Source organism: Lampetra planeri, chromosome 54 (genome assembly GCF_965212315.1).
Source record: "Lampetra planeri chromosome 54, kcLamPlan1.2.h2, whole genome shotgun sequence".
Lineage (NCBI taxonomy): Eukaryota > Metazoa > Chordata > Hyperoartia > Petromyzontiformes > Petromyzontidae > Lampetra > Lampetra planeri.
Window position 1 is genome coordinate 5,924,319 of NC_136160.1, and position 11,112 is coordinate 5,935,430.

General features: G+C 51.0%; 1 long non-coding RNA gene across 1 annotated transcript; it reads right to left on the bottom strand.

Annotated features, from left to right (window-relative positions):
* Positions 1-428: 428 nt before the first annotated feature.
* LOC144735199 (uncharacterized) lies at positions 429-10,794 on the bottom strand. Its single transcript, XR_013588588.1, has 3 exons — positions 9,644-10,794; positions 3,149-3,175; positions 429-1,675 (listed from the first exon to the last, which is right to left on the bottom strand). It is a non-coding gene; the product is annotated as an uncharacterized LOC144735199 (long non-coding RNA).
* Positions 10,795-11,112: the final 318 nt, after the last annotated feature.

Genomic DNA, 11,112 nt, shown 5'->3' on the forward strand with positions numbered 1-11,112 from the left:
CGGCGACGCCGAGGAAAGGAGTTGCAGGAACAACACAAAAGCGTCCTCGACTCCCGTTGCTGACGTGTGCCCCCCCCCCCCGAGCCAAGAGCCTACGCCGGCAAAATGCGTAATTACGCGCAACGCTTTCCAACTCAGGTTGAAAGCAAAGCGACCGAAAGCCAAACCCCCCGCGCCCCTTCCCCCTTCTGCGCGCGCGAAGATCGGCACGGTTGGCTAACGTACCCCGCGAACGAGGTTCTACGTCTGCGCGCGAAGAGAAACCCCCTTTCAGTGCTGAAGGGATGCGTCGTGCAGGCGAGACTCGGACGGGCTCGACGACTCGCCCAGCTGCGCTTGATGCCGCTCACAAAGCCGGCAGGAAGGCGACGACTCCCATCGCGCCTTGCGACGCGCGGGGGTGGTGGTGGTTGGGGGGGGGGTGGTCAGCGTTAACCCGCTCGTAATGATGACCCCCACGTGAACGAGGCTTGAGTGCGAAGTTGCGTTGCTTTTTTTGAAATCTTACCAGGCAAGGCCCCACTGAGCTGCGCAGATCTTTTTTCAGAAGGGACTTGGCTATCGCGAACGATAGCCCAACGAAGTGGCTTATCATCAACAACATCGTCGTCATCGCGTGGAAATGTGCAGCAGCTAAACGCTCTGAACGCCAGGCGTTGATTCTAAATGTGGACGGAGAAACCGGAGAAAACTACAAATATACAGCAGCAGCAGGCGTCAGGGTCGGGATCGAACCCACGACCTCCTGTACACCAAATGAGGTAGTTAACATCTCGACACCGTGACACAGTGGCGAGTTAACATCTCTTGCTATTAGTGGCTTTCTCCGTAGAAGGAGGTCCTAATCCAGCAGTGGACTGATCAAGGTCTGTATAGATAAACATAGTTACCTCCAAAATGGTAACCCATATTTATCATTATTATGATTAGGAAATGTTAATAGTGACATCGCTGGATTTGTGGAACTGCCCACGTATACCCGCCCCCTTGAATTTACAGATAACCAGATTTAAGACCCACCAGATTTCCAGTGAACCAGATTTCAGTCCCACCAGATTGTTAGCTAACTAGATTTCAGTCCCATCAGATTTCCATTGAACTAGATTTAAGGCCCACCAGATTTCTGACCCAAAAGATTTCCAGCTAACGAGATTTCAGGCCCACCACATTTCCAGTGAACCGGATTTCAGTCACACCAGATTTCTAGCTAACTAAATTTCAGTCACCAGATTTCTAGCTAACTAGATTTCAGTCCCACCAGATTTCCAGTGAACCAGATTTCAGGCCCACCACATTTCCAGTGAATCAGATTTCAAGCTCACCGGATTTCTGACCGACCAGATTTCCAGATAACCAGATTTCTGGCCCACCAGATTTCCCACCCAACAGATTTCAGGGCCCACCAAACATTTTACCACTGCATTTTCTGGCCCCCTGGATTTCCAGGCCCTGCATTTCAGGCCTACCAGATATTCGCCCACCAGATATTTGCCTCCTAGGTATCCAGCCCCTTGGACGACCAGTCCCTGGATTTACCCCCTCCACCAGATTTCTGTCTCCCGGATTCCGGGCGTGCGCGTACGTGGGCTTACCCGGTACGCCGGGGGAAGGACACTCGCAGTCACCTCTTCCAATCCTCGCCGGTTGGCGTAAGCGTTCACCACGAAGCTGTCTCCTGTTGGTCAGTCGCCAGCGAGGGAGCGACGGAGGTTACAAGGATGGAGACAAAGTGACATCAACATTTATGGGTGAGTCAGGGTTAAGACTGAGAGGTTATTGAGGGTTAGTTAGCATTATCGATGAGAGTTAAGGTTCGGAGTGTGGATTATAGTTAAAGGTTGGGAGTCAGGGTTAGGGTTGGGTGTGAGAGTTAGGAGTGAGGGTGAGGGTTATGATTGGGAGTCAGGGTTAGGAGTGAGGATGAGGGTTATGATTGGGAGTCAGGCTTAGGAGTGAGGGTTAGGAGTGAGAGTTAGAGTTAGGATTGGGAGTCAGGGTTTGGGGTGAGGGTTAGGAGTGAGAGTGAGAGTTAGGATTGGGAGTGAGGGTTCGAGTTAGAGGTGAGGGTTAGGATTGGGAGTTAAGGTTCGGAGTGTGGATTATAGTTTAAGGTTAGGAGTCAGGGTCAGGGTTGGGTGTGAGAGTTAGGAGTGAGGGTGAGGGTTAGGATTGGGAGATAGGGTTAGGAGTGAGGGTGTGGGTTAGGATTAGGAGTCAGGGTTCGGGGTGAGGGTTAGGAGTGAGGCTTCGGAGTGAGGCTTAGGGTTAGTATTGGGAGTTGAGGGCTCGTGTTGAGTGAGAGGAGACAGTGAGAGACAAAGCAAAGGAAGAGGGCATTGAGGGCCCAGGCAGAAGGGGGCCATTGTGGCCGGGGCACGGCGGTGGGACTGGGTGCTTGACGGGGCATGGGCAAGGGCAGAAGCCGATTTTAATATTCAACCCCTCATCCCAACACAATCATTAATTTACCATTTTGAACACTAATTAATGAAATGTGACCTTGACAAAACTGCTGCAGGTCTCTGTGTGTATGCCTATGGGTCTCTGTGCGCTTCTATAGATACTCTTAGTTCTTTCGGTAAAGTCACGTAGGTAAAAAATGAAATTAAAATTAATAAAAAATAAAGTTTTGATTTAAAGCTTTCGTGACTGCAGGGATTCATCTTCTTGGTTCTTTCGGGAAAGTCACGTAGAAGGGAAGTAATAAAATAATAAAACATAATAATAAAAACAAAACATTATTATGTTTTGTTTTTATTATTTTATTACTTCCCTTCTACGTGACTTTACCGAAATAACCAAGAAAAAAAATAAAGTAATTAAATATTTTAAATTAAATTTTTTACCTACGTGACTTTACCGAAAGAACTAAGAGTATGAATCCTTGCAGTCACGAAAGCTTCAAATCTAGAGCTTGTATAGATCTCTACCTAAGTCAATAAAGTGTCTGTTCAAGTCCGTTAAGTTCCAAGAATAACCATGAGTGTATGTGTCTCTATACATGGGTCTCTGTGTACATCTGTGGGTCTCTATGTAAACCTCTGCAGTAGTTCAAAAGGGAAACTTCTGCCCTCAATGGGATGTGTGGTCACATGGTTTAAATGAATGTAGTGATTGAAGGCAATGAGTGATTGAATTAATGAATTACCTTCTGGACTTTCTCTTCTCCTGCACGCTGTTGTTTTGGGGGCGAGGGAATCGGGAAAAAACAACGTGGATTTATTAATCTCAAGTCGACATACGTTTAACGTGACGTGCAATTAAGAGACAAACTCATCAGCAGCAGCCACGGTCAAGCCACTGCTGGATGAAGGAGGCCTCCCCACGGACCACTGACGACCACCTCTCATGATCCTGCGACATCGTAACCCATAATAATTCATAGTGATCGCGACAGCCTCCGTGTTAAACTGATCATAACTCACATTGCGCCGGCACACGACCCGATTTCATTGCTCCATCTCCTCCTTGGTGGTGGAGATAATTTAAGAAACGCTTTCCCGTTCCGATGGCGTACGTGCGTGCGTCATCGGGAACCGAGGCTCCCACAAGGCCACGCGGGAGGGGGCGTGTGCGGCGCAGTCTGGCGCCAGCTATCGTGTCGTTTTCGGTTCTCTGCGACGCTATGCCTCTCGAAGTAAAATGAACGTTGAACCGCTCACGTGTTCGCGATTCAGCGCTGAACGGGACAACCACCCGGCAACTTGTAGACGTCTCGGACCGGGAAAGGGTTAATTGTTCAGGAGAGCCACACTTGAGCTGTAGGATTCTTTTTCAGGAGGGTTATGCTGCCTGCTACATTGGGAGATTTCATTTGTAAGATGCTGTCAGCTCGATTAATGATGATCTGTGTTTATTATTATTATTCACGTGGGGATGAGGAAATTGGAGCCCACGCCTTGCATGAAGGGTCAACAGTCTATCCCCCCCTCCCCCCGTACAGATGGGAAGCAGATGGTGATCAGTCCACTTGCTGTACCGCCTTCTCCTTGCACAGCCAGGGTAGGGCATCTCCTCGACTCGCACGGGAAGGGAGTTTCACAGCATGAGTGCGGCGATCCACCAAACCTCGCGGCTTGTGCTGCCTGGTGAGCTGTAAATCTGGTGGGCCTGAGATCTGAAGAGCTGGAAATCTGGTGAGCCTGAGATCCGGTGAGCTGGAAATCGGATGGGCCTGAAATCTGGTGGGCCTGAAATCCGTTGAGCTGGAAATCTGGTGGCCCTGAGATCCGGCGAGTCTGGAAACCTGGTGAGCCTGAGATCTGGTGAGCTGGAAATCTGGTGGGCCTAAGATCTGGTGAGCTGGAAATCTGGTGGGCCTGAAATTTGGTGGGCTGGAAATCTGGTGGGCCTGAGATCCGGTGAGTTGGAAATCTGGTGGCCCTGAGATCCGGTGAGCTGGAAATCTGGTGGCCCTGAGACCCGGTGAGTTGGAAATCTGGTGGGCCTGAGATCTGGTGAGCTGGAAATCTGGTGGGCCTGAAATTTGGTGGGCTGGAAATCTGGTGGGCCTGAGATCCGGTGAGTTGGAAATCTGGTGGCCCTGAGATCCGGTGAGCTGGAAATCTGGTGGCCCTGAGACCCGGTGAGTTGGAAATCTGGTGGCCCTGAGATCCGGCGAGCTGGAAATCTGGTGGGCCTGAGATCTGGTGAGCTGGAAATCTGGTGGGCCTGAGATCCGGTGAGCTGGTAATATGGTGGGCCTGAAATCTGGTGAGCTGGAAATCTGGTGGGCCTGAGATCTGGTGAGCTGTAAATCTGGTTGGTCTAAAATTCGGTGAGCTGGAAATCTGGTGGGCGTGAAATCTGGTGAGCTGGACATCTGGTGGGTCTCAAATTCGGTGAGCTGGAAATCTGGTGGGCCCGAGATCCAGTGAGCTGGAAATCTGGTGGGCCTGAGATCCGGTGAGCTGGAAATATGATGGGCCTGAAATCTGGTGGGCCTGAAATCCGTTGAGCTGGAAATCTGGTGGCCCTGAGATCCGGCGAGCTGGAAACCTGGTGGGCCTGAGATCTGGTGAGCTGGAAATCTTGTGGGCCTGAAATCTGGTGGGCCTGAAATCCGTTGAGCTGGAAATCTGGTGGACCTGAAATATGGTGAGCTGGAAATCTGGTGGGCCTGAGATCCGGTGAGCTGGAAATATGGTGGGCCTGAGATCCGGTGAGCTGGAAATCTGGTGGCCCTGAGATCCGGCGAGCTGGAAACCTGGTGGGCCTGAGATCTGGTGAGCTGTAAATCTTGTGGGCCTGAAATCTGGTGGGCCTAAAATTCGTTGAGCTGGAAATCTGGTGGACCTGAAATATGGTGAGCTGGAAATCTGGTGGGCCTGAGATCCGGTGAGCTGGAAATCTGGTGGGCCTGAGATCTGGTGAGCTGGAAATCTGGTGGGCCTGAGATCTAGTGAGGTGTAAATCTGGTTGGTCTAAAATTCGGTGAGCTGGAAATTTGGTGGGCGTGAAATCTGGTGAGCTGAACATCTGGTGGGTCTCAAATTCGGTGGGCTGGAAATCTGGTGGGCCCGAGATCCAGTGAGCTGGAAATCCGGTGGGCCTGAGATCCGGTGAGCTGGAAATCTGGTGGGCCTGAGATCTGGTGAGCTGTAAATCTGGTTGGTCTAAAATTCGGTGAGCTGGAAATCTGGTGGGCCCGAGATCCAGTGATCTGGAAATCTGGTGGGCCTGAGATCTGGTGAGCTGGAAATCTGGTGGGCCTGAGATCTGGTGAGCTGTAAATCTGGTTGGTCTAAAATTCGGTGAGCTGGAAATCTGGTGGGCGTGAAATCTGGTGAGCTGGACATCTGGTGGGTCTCAAATTCGGTGGGCTGGAAATCTGGTGGGCCCGAGATTCGGTGAGCTGGAAATCTGGTGGGCCTGAAATCCGGTGAGCTGGAATTGTGGGAGGCCTGAAATGCGTATGATGCCAGCAACAGGCCAGTACACGGATTAACCGCAGCACCGTATACATCGCTGTATACGCTGCACAGCCCACAGTCAATACACTGCCGGGTGAGGGCCTCCCCATGCCATGCTGGTGGCATGGGGTTAATTGATCATACTTCACCACGCTGGTCAGCGTGGGTTGATGACGGTACGGAGTATATAGGCGGGGACATAATCTGGTGGGCCTGATATGTCCGCACCTCCGATGAGCACGGTTGGCTACGTGCGGTGCGAAAGAAGTTCAACGTACATAATACAACCTGTGCATATTCTCTAATCCACCACGTGTTCCCCTCCCCCCCGTCCCCCCCCCCTTTGGCAGGAGACAGATTACACAATGAAAATACAGAGCCTGAAATTAGCCGGGGGAACATCAAACACGCTGGCCTTGCGGTCACAATAAAATTACAAAATTTGGCGAGAAGGTGACGTTCTTTCCTGAACAAGAGCGACCCAAATGCCAAAAATTGCCGGATTAAATCACTTCTGATGGATCTTTGAGTTAATCTTGCAGTCACCATCACCACCACCATCATCGTCGTTAAGCCACCGTCAATCAACTGCCAGATGAAGGCTTCCCCAAGCCGTCAGTCGCTACTTCTCACGATCCTCTCACGATGCTATTAATGATCCCACACTAAAGACAAAAAAAACCCCTATAGCCTTAACAGACTTATAAGCAGACAGATATCAGACAGATATGTTTGATCTCTCTCTCAAATTTAGCATTCTCAGGAAGAACGTAATCAACCAGGTAGGGTGTTGACTGTTATGTTATCCGACTCTCTGTTGTATTACATTACATTTCTAAGTAAACTAGATTTGTGTTTCTATTTAATTTATACCTGATGACGATTGCTTGTGTTGCAATCGAAACGTCGTATGCTAGTATTTAATTTAATTTATTATTTTATCTTTATACGTCACTTTACCGAAAGAACCAAAGAATAATTCCTGCAGTCACGAAAGCTCCAAATTAAGTTTACTTAACAGACTGTTTGGGCAAGTGCTGTTAGCGAGCACCTATGAAGGCCGGCACGGCACACGAGGGGTGGGTGGCCAGCACCACGCACCACCAAGTACTCATTTGAGACTGAGTCGACCTAGATGGCGCCCCACAACCGGTTCAGATAATCGTCACCGGTGGTGTTTGACCGCGAGCTAGGATCGAACTCGGGTGGCCGCGTCCTGTGGCGCTCCGCGCACCTAGCACCTGCGCACACGGCACGGGGTTGATTTCATCGCTCCATCTCCCTCCAGTGGAACGTGTTCAATCCCCTTGGCTGCTGAGTCTTGACTCTGTCATAACATCGACGCTTGTCCTGCTGTCAACGTTGAAGTGTTATTGTCGTTATCGTCCCTTTGCCGAATACAGCGTTTGCGACTCAGCCAGGTAACGATGGAATAAAACAGACCTTTGCGCCCGGCCTTGAGTTCTACTTAGGTGCAGATTTCCATTCGTTGTTTGCAACGAAGTACCGTACAGTACTATGCGGATATTTGAAACTGAAACTACTATGTCGCCAGGTAAGGCCCACTTTTATCAGAAGCGAGCCCGGCCCCAAATGATAGCTCAACGAAGTGGCTTATCATCGTCACGTGGAGATTATAGCAGCCAAACACTCGATAAACGCCTCTTGTCGATTCTAAATGTGGAAGGGAAAAACCGGAGAACCCAGAGAAAAATCCATGCGACCACGGCGAGAGAGAGACACGCAGACTCCAAATATACAGCAGCAGACATCGTCAGGGTCGGGATCGAACCCACGATCTCCTGTACACCAGGCGAGGTAGTTAACATCTCATAGCCACCGTGATGATGATGAGAGAGAGCGACACGCAAACTCCAAATATACAGCAGCAGGCGTCAGGGTCGGGATCGAACCCACGACCTGCTGTACACCAGGCGAGGTAGTTAACATCTCCTAGCCACCGTGATGATGATGATGAGAGAGACACGCAAACTCCAGATATACAGCAACAGGCGCCAGGGTCGGGATCGAACCCACGACCTCCTGTACACCAGGCGAGGTAGTGAACATCTCATAGCCACCGTGATGATGATGAGAGAGAGAGACACGCAAACTCCAAATATACAGCAGCAGGCATCGTCAGGGTCGGCATCGAACCCACGACCTCATGTACACCAGGCGAGGTAGTTAACATCTCCTAGCCGCCGTGATGATGATGAGAGAGAGAGACACGCAAACTCCAAATATACAGCAGCAGGCGCCAGGGTCGGGATCGAACCCACGACCTCCTGTATACCAGGCGAGGTAGTGAACATCTCCTAGTCACCGTGGCGCAATGGGTTAGCACGCTTGCACTACACCACCTTGTGTGAGCGCCGGGTTCGATTCCCTGCCACGGCTGTCGCGAGCCAACATCAGCGGCATCTGAACCGATTCACAGTACAGAATCATTCAAAATCTAAATCTTTAGACTGGAAAAATTCGATGAGCTATGAAGCCCCCCTTTTTTGTTACTGCAGATGTCCTGTAATGGGCAGGTCATTCGCTGAACCAGCGTGGTGAAGAATGGTCAAACAACCCCCAAGACCGACCCGATTAGCAGAAGCCTTCATCCAGCAGTGGATAGCCACCGTACGATTAGATAGTTGTTTTATTTAACTTATTTAACTTCCACGACGTGTATAATAAGCCTTGCCGTGATCATGACCTATCTCTCTAGCCTCTCAGTGTGCTGTTAATAAGGCCTGCTGTCCGAAACGTCGCCTGTTATAGCTTTCTTGTTCAATCGTAAAACACGATTTCATAGCAATGTATCAGAGGTCGCAAACGGGTTTTGATTCCTTACCCGTACCCGTACCCGGCCGCACCAGGGTCCCTACCCGTACCCTACCCGAAATGAGTGACAAACGGTTACTCACCAGTGACTCACGGCCTACCCGTACCCGTACCCAGCCGCACCAGGGTCGCAAACGGCTACCCGTACCCGGCCGGGTACGGGTAGCCGGGTATCGGATAGGGTACGGGTATCGGGTACCCGGTTGCGACCTCTGCAATGTATCCCAGATGGCAGTTGTGCAAGTACCTTTGTGAGTATAAGTCGCAGTGGCAATCGCTTTGAATGTGCCTGTTGTTGCATACATACATACACGTGGTGTCTAGTCTAATAATTACACAAATACTGGGAAGACAAAGGCGGCCGGGGAGGTATTCGGACACACCATGCCCACGTGCGCCGTGCCGACCTTAATAGGTGCTCGCCAACACAGCTTGTCCCGACTGTCCATAAAGCGTGTACAACACACCAAAGATCCCCCGTGTAGCCTCAACAGACTGTTGGGGCAAGTGCTGTTAGCGAGCATCACCTATGAAGGCCGGCACGGCACACGAGGGGGTGGGTGGCCAGCACCACGCTCGGCCGCCTTTGTCTCCCCAGTGCCGATGTTTTACACACCGCACCAGGTACTCATTTGAGGCTGAGTCGACCTAGGGGATGCCCAGGACCGGTTTAGATAATCGTCACCGGTGTTGGCCGTGAGCGGGAATCGAACCCCGGGTCGCCGGGTTCGTAGCGCAGCGTAGCGCTAACCGCTGCGCCACCGCTCCCCACCGTTAAAATGACATTAAAAAAAACACTCACACACAACACGACACTCACATACGACACACAACCACCACGGGTGATTAGAGAATCATCATCGGCAGCCGCAGACAAGCACGCGTCCAACACTTACCCTGTTTCGACTGAAACTTGCCCATTGTTGTTGTTTTCTTTTCCTCCCAACACTGTGGATGTATTGAGGGTACACCACGTTCCGTCTTCACTTGTTGTTGATGTTGTTGTTGTTGATGTTGACGTTCTTGTTGTTGATGTTGTTGATGCCCCTAAAAGTTGTAATTCTCAATCCGGTTCCCGGCGTCTCACAGCCACGCGATGGTAACCCGACAGCCCCCATCCATCTCCCCTCCTTGGTCGTGGTGATGATGATGGTGATGATTGTAATGCTCGTGATGATGATGGTGGTGATGATGACGACGATGCTGCTGCTGCAACGGCGATGATGATGATGATGGTGGTGGCGCTATGGCGATGACGGCGATGATGATGATACGCTCGGCGGATGTGATTGTGTTGCAGTGAAGATGATGGTAACCGTGACGATGAACACACTATCCGGTGGTGGTGATGATGATAATGATAGTGGTGCTGTGAGTGGTGATGGCGATGGTATTCTGATGATGACGCTAATGTGATGATGATGGTGGTCCTGTGATGACGGTATTGCAATGCTGCTATTCAGATGATCACGATACTGTGGTGATGTTGATGATGATAGCACTGAGATTCTGTTATTGTACCGATTGTATTCAGATCATGGTACTGTGATGATGATGCTGATGGTGGTGTGGTAGTGATCACCAGATCGTGGTGGTGGTGGTGGTGATGAGAGTGGTGGTGGCCTGGACAGAACGGTGGTTGAGTCGCCACTCTCTCACTTCGCTCTCTCGTATTCTCGTATTCGTAACTCCAGCACTAAGCTCTCTCTCTCTCGCTGCTGAGGTTTTTGGCCGCAGATAAAAGCATTCCCTAAGCCTTCCCCCTCCCCTGCCTCTCTCTCCTCCCTCTCTGTTCTCTCCCTCCCCCCCAACCTCTCAAATTCGCCACCACCACCGCCACTGCCCTCCCCCAATTCACTCCCCCCATCACCACCACCACCAACAACTCACGGCCACCCCTCCACCACCACCACCACCGCGCTCTCGTTCTCACCGATGTTGGTCTCGAGTCGTAGTTACACACTCACACACTCTCCCTGAACACACACACACTCACACACACTCACACACTCTCCCTCCCTGAACACTCACACACACACTCACACACTCACACACACACTCACACACACACACTCTCTCTCACTGAACACTCACACACTCTCTCCCTGACCACTCACACACTCTCCCTCCCTGAACACTCACACACACACTCTCACACACACACCCTCTCTCTCACTGAACACTCACACACTCTCTCCCTGACCACTCACACACTCACACACACACTCACACACACACTCTCTCTCTGAACACTCACACACTCTCTCTCCCTGAACACACACACACTCTCTCCCTGACCACTCACACACTCACACACACACTCACACACACTCTCTCCCTGAACACTCACACACACACTCACACA